Below are 23450 nucleotides of genomic sequence, written 5' to 3' on the forward strand. Positions count from 1 at the left end.
GAATTGTCTGTTCATATCCTTTGACCATTTTTCAATTGGAGAATGGCTTGATTTTTTATAAATTAGAGTTAATTCTCTATATATTTTGGAAATAGAGCCTTTATCACAACCTTTGACTGTAAAAATATTTTCCCAGTTTATTGCTTCCCTTCTAATCTTGTCTGCATTAGTTTTGTTTGTACAAAAACTTTTCAGTTTGGTATAATCGAAATTTTCTATTTTGTGATCAGTGATGATCTCTAGTTCTGCTTTGGTCATAAAGACCTTCCCCTTCCACAGGTCTGAGAGGCAAACTATCCTGTGTTCCTCTAATTTATTAATAATTTCATTCTTTATGCCTAGGTCATGAACCCATTTTGACCTTATCTTGGTGTACGGCGTTAAGTATGGATCAATGCCTAGTTTCTGCCATATTAGTTTCCAATTTTCCCAGCAATTTTTATCAAACAGTAAGTTCTTATCCCAAAAGCTGGGGTCTTTTGGTTTGTCAAAGACTAGGTTGCTATATTTGTTGACTGTTTTATCCCTTGAACCTAATCTATTCCACTGATCAACTAATCTATTCCTTAGCCAATACCAAATAGTTTTGGTAATTGCTGCTCTATAATATAATTTTAGATCTGGTACAGCTAAGCCACCTTCATTTGATTTTTTTTTCATTAGGAATTACATATTCCTAAAAGTTCCTTTTAGATCTAAAAAGTCTATGATACTATATGTAGAAATGATTATCATATAAGTCAATATAAAATTAAATGAACATGAGAAGTCAAATTTAGTGGCATGTGAGATTGCATCACTACATCACTACAAGTTGGAGGACCAGAGGAAAGACATATTATAAAGAATGTGTCTCTTGAGCTTGGCCTTGATCAAAGAGAAGATGCCTATCACAAATGTATGAGGAGTTTATTCCAGAAATGGTAGACTATTCTAGATGCATTGAATTTGAGGAGTTTGCAAGTCATTTGGAGATAAAGAAACTGTTGAACTGGAATTCAAGAAAGCTAGTCTTGGAAATATAAATTTGGGAGTTTTTGCATAGAAGTGATAGGTGATATCACGGGAATGAGATTGCCACAGAATAAGAATATAGAAAGAAGACAAGAGCAATGAGAAAAAAAGCCTTCTGCTCATCTAGACCAAACAATAACTTTATTTATAATAAATTTATATCCCTTTAAAAATAGATTTTGTTCTTTGGTCTATCATATATACTGAAAGTATTAAAAAGTAAAAATGACTTAGACATTGTAAGAGGGGAAAAGATAAATGAATGAAAGTGACAGAATCAGTCAGAGAGGTAGGAGCAAAGAGTGATTTAGAAACCAAGGGAAAAAAGAATATTCAGCAAAGGAAAAAAAAAGGCTGGTCCATAGTTTCAAATGATGCATAAAAGTTTAAAAAGATGAGGAAGTGATTATTGCTTCTTTTATTGCACAGAAATTACCAGAAGATGCCATTGTTTATAGTAATCAGAAAGTCATTTGTGACTTCAGTTAAAGCAGTTTGGGTGGAATAATAATGGTTGGAGGAAGATTGAAGTAGCATGAAGAAAAATTAGGCAATAAGAGGAGGAAAGAGACATGACTTAGAGGAAAAAGAAGACATGGGTCTCTTCTAATCTTTCCCATTTCAACTCAGGAATTGAACCTATTATTCTTTCAGAATACCAATGTAGGCATTTATATAATAGAATAAAAAGCCACCAAGTTCTTAATCCAAAATACCCATTAATCTAGAACCAGGGGTCCTCAAACTTTTTAAATAGGGGGCTAGTTCACTGTCCCTCAGACTGTTGGAGGGCTGGACTATAGTAAAAAGAAAAACTTTGTTTTGTGGGCCTTTAAATAAAGAAACTTCATAGCCCTGGGTAAGGGGGATAAACTCCTCAGCTGCCGCATCTGGCCCGCGGCCATAGTTTGAGGACCCCTGAAGACCATTAGCTAAAACAGGTAGCTAAACCATTAACTAAAATACATTTAGGTAAAGGAAAAAAATCAGGAAGTCATTTTTTCAGGTGTGGTGAAAATAATTCTACTTTTCTTGATCTTTGTTTCTATGTAATAGGGAGAGAGTTAATTCCCACTTCTGTCTTGCTGCACATATTCAGGATCAGACAATGTCTATAAAGTGTTGTAAGTAATATGAGCTTTGCTTGTAATTATGATCACAATCTTTCTGCCTCAATCTTTCTCCCTTATTCCACCCCATGTTTATGCTCTATTTATTGCCATTTTCCCACCATCTATAAGCATGTACTAGTCTTCCTCATTTTTAAAATACATAAACTAAATTCTTAAGTTATCCTATATCTTTCCTCTTCTCATCTTCCCAGGTCCCTTAAGAGTTTTCAGGGAGACAGGCATTTAGGAGAAGGGAATAGCATAAGCAAAGACATGGTGGGAGGAAAATTGAATGTGTTTTAAATAAGAAGCATAGAATTAAAGATTCAGAGCTGGAATGGACTTCAGAGATTATCTAGTTCAATTTTTCATTTTACAGATAGGGAAACTGAATGTCATTTAAGTGACTGACTCTGGGTAACAATAAATGGGTAAACTGAAACAATGTATTAGAAGAATAGCTCAGCTGGAACATATTATTTATATATGTAGAATAAGAAAAGAGTAGGAGGTAAGAATTGAAAGGCAATTTCAGGATAGATTACAGAGGGCTGTAGATGTTAAATAAGGACATTGTTGTACTTTAAAGCAATCAAATATTCGAAAGTGGTTGTCATAAATTCAATAAATGATTATATTTTAAATAGGCCTATTTTATTTATTAAATTTATTTATTAAGTAGACAAAAATAATGAATGTATGAACTCATCATCATTCTCCACAGACCAAGTTCTTTTACAGATATATTGTCATTGTCCCAACTTTAGATTTTATGGCCTCTGAATTCACTTTCAATTCTAAATCTATGAGTTACTAGTAAAAAAAAAACAAAAACAAAAAAAACTCTCCAGTCTCTGCTTTCTGACACCATTGCTGGTACTGCTGCTCACTGTTGCCACTATGATAAAGAGGACTTCTCTCCCACTGATTTTGTGGGAAGGTTAAAAGAGCAGGGGTATGGAAATAATGTCCTCTGAGTGCCAGGGAATGTGAGAAGAGTTAAATTTTTAAAAAGCCCTTTTAATCCTAGCATAATAAAGGCCCTTCTACTTATGTAGAGATAGCAGAAAATCCTTTTGCTGTAAGGTCAATAAAACAAAATTAACACGGTGGCCTAGAGATTTGAGAGGAGCTATATATGAGAAATGTTATAGAGGTAGAAATGATAAGATTTAGCATCTGATTGAAGAGGTGAGGAGAGTGAAAAGTTGAGCATGATATCATATTTACAAACCATACTCTAAGGATAGAAATTGGTGTTTGTTTAAGTATGACACATTTTTTCCAAGTTTTCTATTAGAAGAATACATTTAACCACTGTTCATATCATTATTTGATAGCAAAATGTATTTAAGTGAGACAAACCCTCTCTATATATCTATACTTATTTATATATTTATGCTTATTATATTATTATATTTATACTTCTATCCTCCTAGAAAGTACTCTAAGCTCAAGGCCCATTTGGAGTCATTTCACACAAAACTGTAGGACATAAGCCTCTACTGATAGTCCTTTTAGCAGAGTAAACAGAAAACACAGTAATTAAAAATAAAATACAGTTAGTTCAAACACCACAACAACCCATAATTATATGCTTTCCCACAGAAGAATAGTGGTGATGGAATATATATGACCAGGAAATAGACATAAAAATGACAAAAGCATAGGGAATACTGTGTCCTGGAAACATGTATAGATACAGAGCAACTCACAAGCCTAAAGTAGTATTCCTTTAGAAAGATATCTTTGCTTCTGATTTTGCTGTTTATTGACCCCCTGTTAAGTCCAAGTTTGCAGAACTGCTGATGTCTTGGCTAGTCTGGTGATACCCTTGAGTTTTAGATTGCTGTCCTGAATGTTGTTGTAGTAGTTATAAGAACAAAGTGTTGATGATGTTAAGTGTCCACTACAGATCTTGTTGTTGTTGTCATACTTCTTGTTGTTTTTTCTTCATTCTTGAAGAGGATCATCAGGGAGGTGAGACCATGACATAGAATGAATTGGATTTAAGTGAGGTAGATCTGTGCAAAGTCACTAGCCTTACTTTCTCCTCCAGAGGGAGAAGATCCTTGGGGTTTCTGGACAGCACAGAAAAAGAAAAAGAGAAAAAAAAATAAAGATGTGTTATCCAACTGGCCAGTTTTGTTTGGTCCCCAGTGGGGCACCTGCTATATCTATTCAGAGGTATTTACAGAGGTTGTTGTTTGTTTTTTATTCTGAAAGAGGACCACAACATGAGGGAGGGGATGCCATGACATGCAACTGAATTGGATTTAAGTCAGGGAGAGCTATGCACACTTATCAGCCTCACTTTTTCCTTCAAGGTCCTTTCCATCCAGATCCAATGATAAGATATAAATCAGAATGACTGGAGATGGCCTTCATTACAAACCAAACATGGTAATAAATTTGGGCTGTGCCAAGTTAAAAATTCTCTTCAAATGCTGCTCTCTGCTGCCAACTTCTGGTCTTCCAAGAAATAGATGATTTCATATGTGGCTTTTTCCTTGGGGCAAGGGTTCTCAGATACATAGTCTCAAGGTCTCCTGGTAATTTTAGGCCCACCTAGGACCCAAACATAAAAACATACAAAAATAACAACAGCAGAAGTCTTCAAGCTGTAAGCCTGTTTTCTGCTCTTTGTTTATGTCTCAGTTGCCACTACTTTTTCTTAATTCACTATTTGACTTGGGGGTATATAGTTTACCTTCAATTTTGTTCAATACCCACCATTCCCTTCTAGGTATATGTGAATTATCCTGAAAGCTTCACTTAGTAAGAGTGAATGAGGATGAGGATGGTGATGATCTGTTCTTTATTCTTAATAGCAACAACATGGTTGCCTTCTCTATTTAGCAATTTATATTTGATACATAAGCCATTAATAAGTTGAGAACTATGGCTATGTGAGTAGCAGAAATATCATCGCCTCAGAGGCTTATTAAGGAAGTTCTCGAATCAACTTAGTAAGCTCACAGGAAGTTGAACTTTTGTTTATGATGTTGATTGAGTTTTTCTGTGGAGAATAGTGACACATGTCTTGGCACTTCCTGGAAGATGTCCCTAAGACTTTAGAGACTTAAGACTTTTCCCCCAAAATGAATTGGTTGACTCATACTCTTATGGAGTAGATTTTGTGGGAAGGACTGCCCCCTTGTGTTACCCTATATAAACTCATCTTCATGGAGGACTTGAGTTTTTGTTTTTGGGGGTTTTTTGCTCATTTTACCTTAGCTGCAAGATCTAGATCAGAGCTTTTTAAACTTTCTCCACTCAAGACCCCTTTGTGACCAATAAATTTCTATGCAAACCCATCTCAAATCTAAGCAGAGGAGTTTCTTACAACATTTGTGCCTACACAGTGCAAAGTATACATTTTGTGAGTTCAGAATCAAGACTGCAATAAAGTCGCGTAATGCAACATGGGCAAGCACTGCCAGAAACATTTCAGATTCATCACATTTGATTTTAAATTAATTTCTGGTGATTGTATTCAGAAATCTTTTATTATTGCCAAATTTTTATCTACCCTCACATTCAGTTATGCAACCTCATATGGGGTCAGGACCCAAAGTTTAAGAAGCTTTGATCTAGATAATGCAGCAGAACTAAGAGTGTGTTTTTCCATCTCCTCATCAATGAGCCATTAATTGAAGCTTTGGAGTAAACCACATGAAAGCCATATGCTCCCAATCATGTAGCAACTGTGGAGAGAAAAACCATGTTGCCAACTATTCCAGAAAAGGCAATCCTTTGCCTCAGGACATAGAAGTAACCATGATAGTATTAAGGTATCAGAATACCCAGAATCAGACTTAGAGAGTCAGTGGCAAAGTAACACAAGCTCTTAACTACAGGATAACCATGAAGAGGTCAAACACGTATTCTTCCTAATGTAAGTTACTAAACTCTAGTTTTCTAGAGAAGTTTGAACATTTCATAGATTAGAAACCCAATATACAGGAGCAAAAGATAAAGAAAACATAGAAAAATAGAATTCTATAAATTCAAAGAGCATAGTTATTCAGATAAAGACTCAGTATTTGACAGAAACTGCTGGTTAAAAAAACTGAAAAGAAAACTCGGACAAATTAGGTATAGATAAAGATCTCATACCATATGCTACAATAAATTCCAAATGGATCAAGATATAAAGGGTCATATTATAAACAAATTACAGGACAAAGGTTTACATAAGCAAAATCAATGCAGGTAAATTTTTTAGAAGAGAAATAGTTAACTGGGACAAAAAAAAACTTTACAGTAGGTTTCTCTAATAAAGATCTGATAACTAAAATAAATAAAGAATTGCTTCAAATATATTAGAATAACAACTTTTTCCTCAATAGATATATCCTCAAAAGATGTGAATAGATAATTCTCAGATGAAGAAATCCAAAAGTGGCCATACCAAAAAAAAATCCAAATCACTAATAATTGGAGAAAAGGATAACAATGTTGGAATCTTTACTAACTGTTAAGCCATTAGAGTTGATAGAAACAATAATTATCTAATTTAGCATGGTTCAATATGATTGATTTGATCTTAGAAGGAGATATTTTGGGCCAGAACTTGAAACAAGGTACTAAGTACAACGATGATTGTGTTCACACCTTTAGAGAGCTCATAGAAGCAAGAAATATTTAAGTATTCATTGGAGTTCACATGTTTGGGAGATTTCAGGGTTTAGAAAGAGATATCTGAATTCACACCTCCCTTGATCCCTGCCTCCAGAAGGCGGAATCAGCCTTTTATATTCAGCATAAATAGAGCTTCATTGAGCCACTCCACAATCTTACTTCAGAACATTGATTGGAGTCATAGAGGAGCACTCTGGGAGAGCCCACAAGCCTTCTCTCTGAGGCAAGAGAGATTCATTTTCATCTTCCACCTTGGTGCTGGCTGGAGGCTGAAGAAAGCAGAGGCCGGAGCAAAGGACAAAGCTACAAGAGCTCTTAGAACCAAGCAGAAAGATAGGCCTCTAAGAAAACTAACTGGGCTATATTGAAGGACACAATAAAAGATCTGAACTTTTATCAGCTGGCTGCGATTTTGGGTGATTATTTACTTGTAACTGAAACTAAAGCTGCCTCCAGAAAACCTCCCCGAGAAACCTCTCTCCTAGAGAGAACCATTATATATTATTTTAAAGAAGAAAAAACACATTTTGGCACCCAATGTGGGGGCGCTTTTAAAGAAGAAAAAACACAACATAACATTATCATGGGAGTCACTGTAGGAATATAGGCACACTGGTGCACCATTGGTAGATTTGTGAGTTGATTCAAACATTATGTAAAGAAATTTGGAATCATGCCCTTAAAGTCACTAAACTATAAATAACTCTTTTACCCACAATAATGCTACCAGTCTATACACCAAAGAAAGTAAAGAGAAAAAAGTTCCCTAAGTAAAATATTTACATTAACTCTTTTATTATAGTAAAAAAAAAAAAAAAAAAAAAAAACTAGAAATGAAGGGGGGTAACCATCATTTGGGGAATAGGTGTATAATTCTTGTAGATAAATATTTTACTTTATACTTTAAGAAATAACAAAAGGGATGCTTTCAGAGAAACCTGGAAAAAATTGTATATACTAATACAGAGAACATTAACCAGAGTTAGGAAAACAATTTATAGAGTATCAGCAATAGTGTAAAGAAAAACAACTTTGAAAGACTTAATAACTCTTATCAATGTAAATGGGCAGAAACTCCTTTATAGGAGTGATAATGAAGCATATTTTTATAGAGAGGTAATAGACTAAAGTTATAGAATGAAACAGACATTTTGGGATATAACAAATGCATGTGTGCTTTGAATATTCTTATGTATTACCAGAATTATTTTTCTTTTATATTTGTATGCTTCTATGTGTGTTTGTTTGAGAGTGGTTTGAAGGAGAGAGAGGAGAACTAGTGATAGTATTACCAAATAAAGAAGAAAAGAGAGGAAAAAAGGGTCACTGAAGTACTTTTTTTTTTTTAATGAGAAAAACATGTAATAGAGAAAAGAAGGAAGAAAGAAAACATTTATTATATACCTACTGTGAACTAAGCTTTATACTAAGCACTTCATAAATCTCATTTGATCCTCACAACAACTCTGTGAGGTAAGTGCTCTTATTATTCCCATTTTATAGTTGAGGAAACTGAAGACATGGTTAAGTAACTTGCCTGGGACACACACCTGTGCCACATAGACAATAAGTGTCTGAGATGAAATTTGAGCACTTATTCATTCAGAGGAGAATGCAGATAAGCAAGCTTGCTCTGAAAGGAATATATTGAATTTTGTGTGTATACTAGATACACAAACACACATATATCATACTTACCAGACATTTGAAGTTTCAAATATAATCCTCTTTCTCTGTGCTAGTTTGTATATAGAAATATTATTTTTCTGTGTTATTAAATTCAGGATAAAAAATTTTAGAAAGAATTTAACTAAAAAAACTGAGAATTTTCAGTCTTCTATAGAGTTCTTGAGAATTCGTGGGCAGTAACTAATCCCAGAAGTGGACCTTTATGTGAGAAGGAGGATTTCCTAGATAGTATCGGTCTCAGAAATTACCTCTCTAGGAACTCCAAAATTAAGAGTCCTATAATTTGGTCTTTTGTTGATAGAAGGGGAGTTTCTTAACTTCTTAGAAAGGGAAGATTTAACAATTGGCCCCAGAAGTTAGAGAAGCAGGGTGAGACTAAAAGTTACATGTCTAGAGAACAAGAGATATGGATTTCACACTTTACTATTACTGTATGTCAGTTATATGGGGTGGATTCAGTAGGAAGGGGATTACCAAGTTTTATTTCCTTATTGGGAAGTCCAAGCCCTAGGGGAAATATTATAAGGCTAAAAGCCTTTATACCAGTCTGAAATGAATGGGAACTTCCCAGAATTTTGGGGTGCTTATATGGCCCCTTCCCAAGGGAATTCATACAGCAATATGATCATGGTATTTAGTAATGTAGGAAGAAGGATGATGCTTTACTAGTAAAATCAAGTTACTTCCAAGAGAAATCAAAATTATAGAGCAGTGAAATGTCAGATTATTGTTGTTGCTGTTTGTCCATTATTCTTGAAAAGGACCATGACATCAAGGAGGTGACGCCATGACATGGAAGTGAATTGGATATGAGGAAAGACAATGCAGTCACCAGCTTCACTCTTTCCTCTGGGAAAGCCATCTGGGTCCAGTGGCAAAATATAGATTAGGATAATTGGAGATGACTTTGGATGTAGTAGGAGACCTTGATCTTTTTAATAATAGGTCTTTAACTATTCTCAGTTTGACTGAGACAATACTAAATCAGTGGTTAAGGCTAGGTGAGAAATGAGGCAGAGTATCTTCTCTATTATTTAGATAAAATATATCAAGCTGGGAAGGGGAGACATTTGAATAAACTTCAAATGTCTATTAAGTGTGATATATGTGTGTATGTGTATCTACTATACATACAAAATTCAACATATTCCTTTCAGAGCAAGCTTGCTTCTGTATTCTCCTCTGAATGAATAAAAACGGAAACAATTACTATTTACATTCACTCTGAGCCAAATCGGGGCCTAAACATTTGACCAAGCAGGGCTTGATCTGGGAATTTTTATTGATCAATCAATGAAAGACAGAGATTTAGGTTTAAGGCTTGGTCCTAGCCCATAAACCCAAAAATATCTTGAGAGGTTTCAGTGATCAAAATTTACATTCTTTTGGGCAGAGCACCTGCCGGTAAGGATATGATAGCCTATGTGAACAGAGGAATGGGAAGGGAAAGAAGGAGAGGAGAAGAGAGGAGAGGAGAGAAGAGAGAAGAGAGGAGGGAAGGGGAAAAAAGGGGAGTGGAAGAGAGGGGAAGGGAGGGGAGGGGAATGGAGGCAAGGGGAAGGGGGGGAGGAGAGGGGAGGGAAGAAAAGGGGAGGAGAACGGAGGGAGAAAAGAAGAAAAAAAAAGGAGCTGTATTGCTCAATTGGACACACACACATACACACACACACACACACACACTCTCTCTCTCTCTCTTTTTTTTTTTTTTTTTTTTTTTGTGGGGTGGGGAAGATATCCAAGATTGAATTTGGCCCATAAAAATGCAACACATGGGATCCTGGACTATAGATTACAACAATATGTTAATATTGCTGTGAGTAGTGTGAGTGAGTATTCAAGAGCACTCTAGAAGACCACTATCCATATGTATCAAAGATTAGTACTTTGTGGTTAAAAAAAATATATATATATATGAGGAACAAGTCTTTGTTGAATTAAGCAAGTCTATGTACTCCAAAAATATGGCTCTTGGTTATTTGCACTGCAGAAGGAAGCAACTGCAGTGAGGAAGTATATGGAGAAAAAATCAGCCGATTGAAAATAAAGTGGAAATAGAGAAAACTTCAGTATGTTTTTTTTTTTTTTTTTGTTGTTGTTGTTGTTTGCTTGTTTGCTAAGAAAAGGCTTGAATACAATTTTGAAGGAAGGTGGATTTAATGAGGTCCTCAGTAAATGGGTGCAATAGGCAGAGAGGGACTGGAGCATTGATGGAATTGTTCCGTGTGGTTCCACATGCCATGAGATAGAAATATACCACTGACTGACTGGCAGGCTAAATCTAAAGAGTTTAGGAGACTAAACCCAAAGGGGGTTAGCAAGAGAAGGGGATTATACCATTTATTGGCAGACTAACCCTAAAAGGGATTACAAGAGTTAACTGTAACAAAGAGAAAGGTGCCATGAGGCAATGGGGGATGAGAGCATGAGAAGTATGGCATTATAAGGCAGGACAGCATGACAGGTTAACCCTAAAAGGGCTTTAGCAGAATTCTAAGTCATGGACAGATAGATGTTTTATAGAGGAAATGTACCTTGGAGGTTTGACATCCTAACTTGGCTTTCTGATTACATACAGTAAGGTGGGGTTTCTAAAGACCCCCACCAGGGGTAGGACTATTATAAAAAGTCCACTTAAACAAAAAACCCTACTTAACAAAAAGATTCACTTAATGATCCCTTCATGCTCTCCTTTTGGAGTATAATAATCCTATCAGGTTTCCTCTGCTAATACCAACCTACCACCACAGACCTCCTCACAGAGAGGATAGACTTGATCAGTTCTTTAATAGTAAATTTAATTTTGAAATTGTACTCCAAGTTAAAGATCTCATGAAACAATGGCTGCATTTTTGGGCTTGGAGACAAAGAGACTTGAGTTCAAATCCCACTTTTCACATTACTGGCTATATGATCCTGGATCAATAATTTAATCACTGTGTATCTGTGACAACTCCCCAGGATTATATCTACTTAGCTGAAGGGAGTTTACCCATCAACAATGGATACTTCCAGTATTTGTGTGATTCAACATATTGTTTAACCTCTTTTAGACTGTTTATAGGCAAAACAGAGATAATAATAATAATACCTCCCTCATAAATTGATAAAAAGATTAAGATTATATAAGGTTCTTTGTATGTCTTAAAGTGCTATATAAATGTCAGCTATTTTTTTTTTATCATTCAAGCAATACTAATTAATTATTATATCACTGGAAAGGATGTGTTAATTTAATGTGAGATAATGGAAGTTCTATGATTCACTAACCTTATTACATCATCAGAGAGTCAACATTTAGTTTTTAAAAATAGATCCTTTCTTTGTGATATAACACCCTTCTTGAATTCTTAATAAATTTTCCAAATCTGTTAGAAGTAACTCTTAAGCACAAGTAATACTAACTAATGATGATTAAGTTCATTTGGTTTTTTCTTTACTATGGTCCTTCTATCAATCCCATCCTTTTTTGCCAACAAGCCCACATCCAATTCCTTTCTTCATCTAGATGAATTCAGCTATGTCCTAACTTCTTTGCCTCTTAGTTTCTCCTTACTTCATTCTGTCCTGCACATCCTTGATACATTAATCATGTGAGAGACAGTTTTGAGCAGATTATTTTACCATGCAAAATCCTTATTTGCATTCAAGGTACTACACTTTCTGGTTGTAACTTAATTTCTTTTTCTCCTACCTTTGTTCTAGTGGGCTCATTCTTGTAAATTGTAACCAGATCATAAATGATGGGCTAGCTTCTATACTTTTACTCAAATTTCTTTAATCTCAAAAGATCATCCTTCTCCTCTTTGTGTATTTGTCTCATTTATCAAAATCCAACTGAAGTTCTACTTTTATGTACCAGACTCTAAACATGCAGATTTTATCTTGACAGCTTATATTTATATTGACAGCTTTGTTTTTTACATTATCTATTTTCCCCAATATATTTCTTCCCTTCCCTACTAAAAAAGCCATCTCTAATTAAAAAAAAAAAGTTTTTTTAAAGAATAATAACAGTTCAGTAAAATTAAGGAACCTATTAACCAAATCAACAAATCTGACATTGCATTTGGATTTGTACACTCATAATTCATACTAATCTTTAGCAAAAAATGGAGGTAAGTGGTCATTTGAATTTCACAACATTCCTTTATCTTTATTTTTGTTCTTTTTATTTATATTGTTGTAGTCATTGTGTAAATTGTTTACCTGGTTAACCTTTCATTGCCTCAGAGCAATTCTCCAAGAGTATAAATGAATAGAAAAAGTGCTATTCCACTTCAATAAAGGAAGTTATTCATCAATAGATCTCTAAGTTGATGAAATTCCAAGCCTGCTTAAGGGGAAAAAAATACCTTTCATGTACAAGGCACATATATCCATTTTGAGCTTGGTTTGAACCTAATTTTCATCTAATTGTTTTCCATTATTTTTCCATTAATTGTTTTAAGAAATAAGGAATTCTTCCTCAAGTAAGTTCTGTTCTCTGGTTTCATAAGCATTATGATAATCAGTTGTTTTTTTCTTCTTCTTCACCTAGTGTATTACATTGATCTTTTTTATTTTTTAACAAGTATGAAATAATTTTGATTATTATTGCTTTATAATACATTTTGAAACATGGAAATTATATTTCCCCTTTTTTTTTCCAGTTTATAATTTTCCCATCATTTTTGTAACCTAATCAAGTTTTTAAAATGTTTCATTCTAAGTTCAATTTCTATCCTGTATTCATTATTAATTTCTTCTTTTGTGGATTTCATTTCTGGTTTAAACTATTCTTGAGTTTCTTCTTGTTCTTCTCTGGGCAGGGTGCAGATTTCTGTCTTTTATCAGGCATTGGTTCATTTTCCTTGTAATCTATTGTTGGGACTTTGTATTATCTTCCATGTTGTACTCATTTTTCTTTCTAGTTTTAAGATCCTCTCTGTTTAGTTATTTGCACTGAGCTTTCATAGAGGCCTTTTTTTTATTTTTGGTGTTTCAACCTCTTGTAATTCTCTATCACTCATTTTCTGTCTATTCCCTTTTTGCTAATGGATACATCCCCAAGGCTGAATGGCATGGCTGCATTAGATTCCTTAAATTGTAAAGATATAGATTTGGCCTGCCTGAGGCTTTGTCCTGAATCAAGTCAGCAGGTTTCCCACCTTTCTTCTCTGCTCAAGATTCACTTAGCTGGGCAGAATTAGCATCTGTCACTTCTGATGGGATGTAAAAAAGGCAGGAGTGTTAGTGATGAGTTATTACAGTTATGGCCTGAATTACCTTATGCTTCTACAGTAGTAAAATGAAGACTAATTGGGATATTTATTGAATAAGTATTTTATGTATTCAAGCTCTTTGATGTTAATTAATATGGATTTTTACCACGTGAGGGTTCATTATTCTGTGCCTTTAACTGAACTTAGTCCATATCTAGCATGTGATTTTTGGGGATGGGGGTGAGGAATGTTGGAGGTTGAGGTTATTTGCAAAAACTGATAAATCTAACATTGATGTCTTTGAGGTTTAGCACACCAAATGCTGAAATTGATGTAGACACCAATGATGAGATTGAGGAGAGTAATTTGACACCAAATGTTGAGTTTGGGACCAAATGTTGGGATTTTGGCATTGTGAAGAACTCACAACGGTTATATTTTTGGGCAAAAAAAGTGAGCTTATTTATGAGAAGAGGTTACAGACAAAATGAAGAGATACAATAGATACCAGGAATGGTAAATATGAAATAGAGTTGGGAGAGCATATAGTTAGACATTATGAGGCATAATGGGGGGGGGGGGGGGGGGGGGGGGGGAGGAATGGGATAAGGAGAAGATACCATGAGGTATGGTGGGGGGATGAGAAAACAGACCCCATGAGGCAGAATGCCATGGCAGGTTAACCGAAAAGAATTCAGCAAAGATAGGGCCATGTTCAGATTTATATAGGATACTTAACCTCAGGGTTTGATGTAACTTAGATTTCTGTCTGGAAACAACAAGGAGGAGATACCTAAGATCTACACTGAGGGCAGGACTAAAAGATTGAACAGATCTCTATCAGTATACTTCCCTACTTGCCTCAGGGAGCAATTTTATCAGTACTTCAAGCTTTCTTTGCCAAGCCCATATAGTAACCCAGGCCTTCATCACTATGAAGCTGGTTTTATGACCTGGACATCCCATGTTATTGTTTTTTCTTGCAAGGTAGACTAGTATAGTGAATAGAAGGCTATCTATTGAAGGAAACTTGGATTCATGTACTGCCTCTGATACATACTATTTGACCATGGGCAAAAGATGTAACTTCTCGGTGTTTTAGGCAACTCTTTTAAGTTAAGATTTGCCGAGCTACTTAGGAATTCTCAACACTGATCTAGACTCTCATTTAACTCTCACTTTATGATAGATCATTTTGTCAGAGGCACAGTAAGTTCCCTTGAGGCCAGAGAAATTGTCATTTACCTCTTTATAAAACTCCTTTTCCCCTGTCCTCGGTAAAAATTATGTGTTCAATAAATATTTGTTGACTTCACACTTATATTGAAGAACATTAGGGATCAGTGTCTGCTAACTAATATAAAGTTCGTTCCATGTGAACCCTTGGGAGCCATGAGCCTAGGATTGTACCTGAAAAAAAAAAAAAGTCTCTTCCTTTTTCTGTCTTAGAGGAATGGAACAGCTAAAATCTTGTCAACAGTGAAAGGCACTATGCAGGTTGGGTAAGGGCCATAGGGTGTGTTGCCACTAAAATGAATGAATAAGAGAAATCATAGCAAAAACAATGTATAGAAGTATAAGAAGTATACAACAATGTATAAGAAGTAACAACAATGTATAAGAAGTACTGCCAAACAACCCATTATCTCCCTACTTAAATGGCTTCTGCTATGGCAGTGACTAAAGGCTAAGTCAGACTAAGAAAAAGAATGGAGAATTTCCAGTGCCACTGCTGAGTGAGAAAGGGACCCTCTGAAGCCCTCCAAAATCCCCTTCCAAACAACTAGAAAATTGTCTCAGAACTGATTTAGGACCTATGTGTGCAAAAACCTTTGTAGCAGCCCATTTTGTAGTAGCAAGAAACTGGAAACTGAGTGTATGCCCATCAGTTGGAGAATGGTTGAGTAAGTTATGGTATATGAATGTTATGGAATATAAGAATATAAGAAATGATCAGCAGCATAATTTCAGAAAGACTGGAAAGACTTACATGAGCTGATACTAAGTGAAGTGAGTAGAAACAAGAGAATGTTGTACACAGCAATAGCAAGATTTTATGATGATCAATTCTGACAGATGTGGCTCTTTTCAACAGTGAGGTGATTCAATGTGTTCCAATGATCTTGGATTGAAGAGAACTCTTTGCACCCAGAGAAAGAACTATGAAGATTGAGTGTAGATCACAACATAGCATTTTCACCTTTTTTATTGTTGTTTTCTTGCTTTTTTTCTTTCTTATTTTTTCCCCTTTTGATCTGATTTTTCTTATGCACCATGATAATTGTGGACATATGTATAGAAGAATTCCACATGTTTAACATATTGGATTATTTGTCATCAAAAGCAAGGGGTAGCAGGGAAAGGAAGGAAAAAATATTTGAACACAAGGTTTTGCAAAGGTGAATGTTGATAATTATTTATGCATATGTTTTGAAAATAAACAGCTTTAATAACAATAATAATAAAAAGAATTGATCTAGGAGCAGGGAAGCATCCAAACATATCTCACTAAGGTAGAAGGAAAATTAGATCCAAGAGTAGTAATAGCAGCAACAGGCAGCCTTATAGCAGGGAGCCAGCAAGGTTCCAAGCCTAAGGCAATCCACCAGCAAGGCCCCAACCATCTCAAGACAGCAGCCTTCTAGGCTAGTGAGCAGTCTATTCAATACCACAACCCCTAGACCTAGCAGCCCCACCCCCAGCACCACAAACGCTCATTGAAAAAAACATTTCCTTAAAAATTAGACTTGAACAAGTGGAAATTATTATTCTATAAGACATCAAGATATGATAAAACAAATTTGAACATGTAAAAAAATAGAAGAAAATGTGAAATTTCTCACTAGAAAAACAACTGATCTAGATTATAGACAGATCCAGGAGATAACCTAAGAATTATTGTTCTACCTGAAAAACATAATTAAAAAAAAAAAGCTTGGACATTTTTCAAGAAATCATTAAACTTCCCTGATATATTAGAACCAAAGAGAAAAATCAAAATTGAAAGAATCCACTAATCACCACCTGAAAGAGACCCCAAAATGAAAACTTCCAGGAACCATAGCCAACTTCTAGAGCTTACAGATCAAGGAGAAAGTGTTGCAAGCAGCCACAAAAAAGCAATTCAAATATCATAGAGCTATATTCAGAACTTATACAGAATTTGATAGTTTCCACATTAAAATACCAAAGGGTTTGGAATATAATATACTGAAAGGCAAAGGAGTTCTGGACTACGACAAAGAATTACCTATTCCATAGAACTGAATTTAATCTTTCAGGGAAAAAAATGTATATTTAACAAAATAGAAACTTTCAAGTAAACCTAATTAAAAGACCAGAGCTATTTTTAAAAAAAATTTCCAAATATAAGACTCAAAATACAAAAAGGTAAAAAAAGAAACCAGAAGGAGAAAACACAAGAAATTTAATAAGATTATATTTTGATATAGTAAGATAATATTTGTAATTCTTAACAATTTTATAACAGAGCATTTAGAGAGAGTATATATATAGATATAGATATAGATAAAGGATGTGGAGACTTTGATGGCATGATATCCCAAAAAACAAAACAAAGGGGTAAAAAAGAAAATTTCATTGAGAGAAGAAAGGGGGGGAGAGATTGAATGGGGTAAATTATCTCATATAAAAGAGGCATGAAAAAACTATTATAATAGAGGGGGGCAAGAAAAGGTTAAATTTTACTCTCATCAGAATCAGCTCAAAGATACATACAAATATACACACTCAGTTGGATATAAAAACTATTTTGCAGGAAGCAAAAAGTGATGGGTATAATAAAAGGATAAGGGAAAGTTGATAAAAGAGAGCATATATTGGGGAAGACAGTGATCAGAAGTAAAACACTTAAGAGGAAGTAAATGATGGGATAAGCAAGTGAAAAATAATATGGAGGGAAATAATAGTTATAACTATAAATGGGATGAATTCACCCATAAAACAAAAATAGCAGAATGGATTAAAAGCCAGGATCTTACAATATAATGTTTATAAAAAACACATTTGAAGCAAAGAGAAATACAAAAGACAAAGGTTAGGGAGTTGGAGCAGATTCTCTTATGCTTTAGCTGAAGCAAAGAAAGTAGAGATAGCAATCATGAAATTGCAAAAGCAAAAAGCAACAAGAAAAATAGATCTAATTTAAAAAGATAAAGAAAGAAACTGTCTTGCAGAAACATATCACAGACAATGAAGACATATTAATACTAAACATATATGCACCAAAAAGGGATAGCATTTAAATTGTTGAAGAAGAAGTTGAACATATTATAAGAGGAAATAGATAGTAAAACTCTACTAGTAGGGGACCTCAACTTTCTCCTCTCAGGAATAGATACATTTAACCAAAAAATAAACAAGAAAGAAGTTAAGGAGGTGCATAAAATTCTGGAAAATTTAGATATGTTAGACCTCTGGAGAAAACTGAAAGGGATAAGAAAGAAATATAATCTTTTCTTAGCAGTACATTGGATCTATTCAAAAACTGACTTTTTATTTTATGTTTTATATATCATATATATTAGGACATAAAAACTAAGTGCAGAAAAACAAAAATAGTAAATATATCTTTTTTCAGTTGCAATAAACATTACAATCAGTAATGGACAACAGAAAGACAGATTAAGTCATAGAAACAGCCATTTCATTAAAGAAAATGTCAGCAAGCAGAAAACACACCAAAATTTATGACATACAGACAAAATTGTACTTAAGAGAAAATTATATTTTTAATTGCTTACATCAATAAAACAGAAAAAGCAGATCAATGAACTAGGTATGCAACTTAAAAAAAACTAGAAAAAGAACAAATTAAAAATCCTCAATTAAACACCAAATTAAAAATTCTGAAAATCAAAGGAGAAATTAATAAAATTTAAAGTAAAGAAAACACATTGAATTAATAAATAAAACTAGAAACTGGTTTTATGAAGAAAAAACAATAAAATAGATAAATCATTTATTAATTTTATTTAGAGAAAAAAAACCAAATTATTAGTATCAAAAATGGAAGGGGTGAATTCATTACTAATGAAGAGGAAGTTAAGAAAATATTAGGAATGATTTTGCCCAATTATATGCCAACAAATTTGATAATCTAAATGAAAGGAATGAATAGTTACAAAAATATACACTACTCAAATTAATAGAAATAAAATACTTAAATAACCCAATCTTAGAAAAAAGAAATTGAATAAGCTGTTCATAAACTTTCTAAGAAAAAAATCTCTAGGACCAAATGAATTCACAAGTGAATTCTACCAAATACTTAAAGAATAATTAATGCCAATACTATATAAACTATTTGGAAGAATAGGCAAAGTTCTACCAAAATCTTTTTTTGACAAAAATATGGTACTGATACCAGGAAAAGCCAAAAAAGGGGTAAAAATTATATACCAATTTCTCTAATGAATATTGATGCAAAAAAAAGTTTAAAAATATATACTAGTGAAGAGATTATAGCACTATATAACAAGGACCATACATTAAGTCCAGGTGGGATTTATAACAGGAAAGCAGGACTCGTTCAATATTAGGAAAATTATCAACATAAGTGACCAGATCAATAAAACACACACACACATACACAACACACACACACTTGACAAAAACCATATGATTATCTCAATCAATGGAAAAAAAGCCTTTAATAAAAATATAGCACTAATTCCTTAAAAAAAAAAAAAAAAAACACTAGGGGGGCAACTAGATGGTGCAGTGGATAGAGCACCAGCCCTGAAGTCAAGAGGACCTGAGTTCAAATTTGGTCTCAGACACTTAACACGATCTAGCTGTGTGACCTTGGGCAAGTCACTTAATCCCAATTGCCTCAGCAAAAAAAAAAAATAAAATAAAAAATAAAAAAAATTCTTTCTTAAAAAAAAAAAAACACTAGGAATAGGAAAACATGAATATAGGAATATATGGAATTTACCTTAAAATGATAAAATATTTATCTAAGTCCATTAGCAAGTATTTATTTGTTATGGGGATAAGCTAGAAAATAGAAGTTGTATTTCCAATACAACTAGGGATGAAGCAAGGATGCCCATTTTCACCACTATTATTTAATATTGTACTAGAAATGTTAGCTATAACAATAAGAGAAGAAAAAGTGTAATATTCTTCTGTAAAAAAAAATGTAATGTTCTCTGGGAGCAGGTTCCTTGGGGGGTATTCTGGAAACAAATTCTCCTTTGTTTCAAGGTTTTTCTCTTTTTTCTTTCTCTTGCTGATGGACAGGACGACTACAGCTTTTTGGTACCCATCTGATTCTTTCTCCATCTGTAGCAATACAAGCAAACCCTTTCTCCCAATCAGTTAACCTATCTGGTCCCTTTCATTCACTATTTTCTGGATGTCTCCTCATCATCTGCTATTTGCACTGGACACTGCCCTGTTGGTTTAAAAAGCCTGTATTCTCCCCAATTGTAATCCCTTTCTGCCATGTGATTGCTTTTCAGCTGATTGATCACATCAGAGTCCTGAACTTCTAAGGACTCTCTGTGTGTAAACTCAGCTGCCATCATACCCCACCATTTAGATATCAAACAAATATCTTGGAGCTGGGCCCTGCCTCTCATTTCCCTGGGTAAATCTACATTCTGAGGCCCAGTGGAAGCTCTTGTGGCATTTTGGACATAGGGTTTTGGGTTTTATTCTCTTACCCTGTCCTCTCATTCTATCTCTATATCTACACTGAGCTCTCAGATGTCCTACTTTTCCACACTGAAAACATGGACGAGTTTCTCTAGAAGTCCCTTGCCAAGAGGGACCCTGTCTTCCCAAGTTCATCATAGTCTGGGTATAATAAGCATTTGTGCAAACCTCATTGGTATTTTCTTTAGCTAGTTGTCTTATAATAATTCCTGTAGCTGCATTTTCTCCAAAGGCTCTTGTGACAGCTGTTTGCAGACGTCCCACAAAATCTGCAAATGGTTCATTGGGACCTTGCTCTATTTTTGTGAAGGCTTCCTCTCCATTTTTCCCTGGGAGGGAACCCCAAGCTTTTGTTGCAGCAGTAGCAATTTGTTCATAAGCTGTTATGGAGTAATTAATCTGTGTTAAATTCTCTGCATACTGACCTTCACCTGCTAGTTGGTCAAAGATGATTTGTATGTTAACTCCAGTTTGCCCATTTAGTTGGGCTTGAATCCTACATAATTCATGATACTCTGTAAGCCACAACACATTTTCTCCAGGTTCTAAACATGTCCTTGCTATGGATTTCCAATCACAAGGGGTATAACATGCTCTCATAGCAGTTACTATTACCTGTCTCTCCTGATTCCTATGCCCTCAGAGTACCTCTGGCCACTGACCTCTGCAGTGTCAATTAATTCTACCAACTCGCCTCACCTGAGGCCTTCAGAGACCTCTGGCCACGATTTCTTGAACCGTAGTTTAATAACCGATAGTGTACTCAAGAACAGCCAGCCACATGCAAACTTAAAGCCCTTATTATACTTTACTCACATAATGCCCTGACGTTAACTCCCTAGTGAACACCTGGTCTGAAGACCCACATATTCACATCAACCTCCTTACTTCTCTTTGCTAAATGGTAGTAGTAACTGCTATGAGAGCATGTTACAAAAAGGTTAAGATTTCATAAGACATATTATCTAGTAACATCTTAACAAGATGATGTAGCCCATAAAAAGTACAAAAGTACATTTTTTCAAATTCTTGATTTTTTCCAAATCAAAAAAAGTGTCTCTTCTCCTTTGTTTACCTGAAGAATCAAGCTCTTTAATCACAGGGTATGCATTTATGAAAGCAGATTCATCTGTCCTTCATATTTTGCCTTAACCAGTGCCTTTTGTAATCTTGTCATAGGCTGCTTCATAGGTGGTGCTGAATGTGTTACTGCCTCTCCCCCTCCTCCTTCCCTCTCCACCCATGAAGGGTTAATTGAGGGAAGTAGGTCAGGGGATGGGGAATGACCTAATTTCTCCTGCTGTGAAGCACCAACACTTAAAATTGTACTTAACTCCGTTCTTATCTGATTCTTCATCCTTTTCACCTAGTTTATTTGGATCCTCCACCTCCTGCTCTTTCATCTTTTTCCTAATTCTATAACATATAATTTCCTAAAGCCAGTTGTATTAAATTATATGTATTAAGTGTGTCTTTGGAAATTGAGTCAAGTCCATTTTTATTGAGGAATTAACATAGTTACTCTTCTATTAATTTCCATTCCTCTAAATCCAATTCTTTTTCCTTGGAGAACCAAGAAGATGTGTACTGTACAGTTTCTAAAAGTTCAGTGATCTGCTCCCAAATTATAATCAAACCTTAGCTTTTCATAAGTCTGACAATGCTCTCTACACATTTTCCTTGAATTGGAAAAGAAGGCTGTTTTCTAAACATCTGTCCCATTTTAGCTGAAATTCTACTTTAGCTCTTTAACAAAGTTTCCTTGTTGTAACTCACCCTAATTTCTTGGTCACAGATGAAGGTTCTTGGTCCCACATTCAGGCACCAAAATGTAATATTCTTCTCTAAAAACTGTAATGTTCTCTGGGAGCAGGTTTCTTGGGGGTCTTCTGGGAGTAGTCTTCATTTCAGTTCAGTGTAATCACCCCAAATGCAGCCAGGAGTTAAAGTCCAAATCCTTTATGGTCTCTTTTCAAGTCTTGTCTCCTTCCTTGGGCCTGGTTTTAAAGGCTTCTCGGCCAAGGGCCAGCCTTTCCTTAGTTTGGTTTAAAAAATTTCATTTCTTTTAAAACCCTAAATTTAAACTTAATAAAGGTTTTAAAAATTAAAACAACTATAATTAGTTATTTTTAAGTCCAAAAAAGAAAATTAAAAAAAAGAAAGATTCAGAATTTTATTTAAAAATTTAAAATCAATAAAAAATATTAAATAATTTGTTGGGTATTAAAAAACCCCAAACATTAGATTTTATTAAAAAAATTCGAAAAAATCCAAAATTTTATTTAAAAAATTGACTTAAATAGGATTAGCCAAGCAAAAAAATAAAAACAAATTTAAAAAACTTTTATAAAATTAAACTATAAAAAAATATTTGAAACCCAAGAAAAATAAAAACAAATTTTTCTAAAAAATTTTTAAAAAGCTCAAAAATTAGGGCAGAAAAATTAACAAAATTTCCTAAGCTTTATGACCTGGGCAAGTCACTTAACTCCAATTGCCTCAGCAAAAAAGAAGAAGAAGAAGAAGAAGAAGAAGAAGGAGGAGGAGAAGGAGAAGGAGAAGGAGAAGGAGAAGGAGAAGGAGAAGGAGAAGGAGAAGGAGAAGGAGAAGGAGAAGGAGAAGGAGAAGGAGAAGGAGAAGGAGAAGGAGAAGGAGAAGGAGAAGGAGAAGGAGAAGGAGAAGGAGAAGGAGAAGGAGAAGGAGAAGGAGAAGGAGAAGGAGAAGGAGAAGGAGAAGGAGAAGGAGAAGGAGAAGGAGAAGGAGAAGGAGAAGGAGAAGGAGAAGGAGAAGGAGAAGGAGAAGGAGAAGGAGAAGGAGAAGGAGAAGGAGAAGGAGAAGAAGGAGGAGGAGGAGGAGGAGGAGGAGGAGGAGGAGGAGGAGGAGGAGGAGGAGGAGGAGGATAATAATAAGAAGAAGGAGAAGAAGAAGAAAAGCTTAAGAATATTATAGGAATCAAGGGAAAAAATGCAAAAGATGGTACTTTAGCCAGATCTCAGTCTAGTACCAGATCTCAAATGATATTATAAAGTGGTAATTATCAGAATAATCTGGTACTAGATAAGAAATAGAGTAATGGATCAGTGCAATAGATTAGGTACAATACATT

The sequence above is a fragment of the Sarcophilus harrisii genome, chromosome 4 (assembly GCF_902635505.1).
Source record: "Sarcophilus harrisii chromosome 4, mSarHar1.11, whole genome shotgun sequence".
Classification (NCBI taxonomy): domain Eukaryota; kingdom Metazoa; phylum Chordata; class Mammalia; order Dasyuromorphia; family Dasyuridae; genus Sarcophilus; species Sarcophilus harrisii.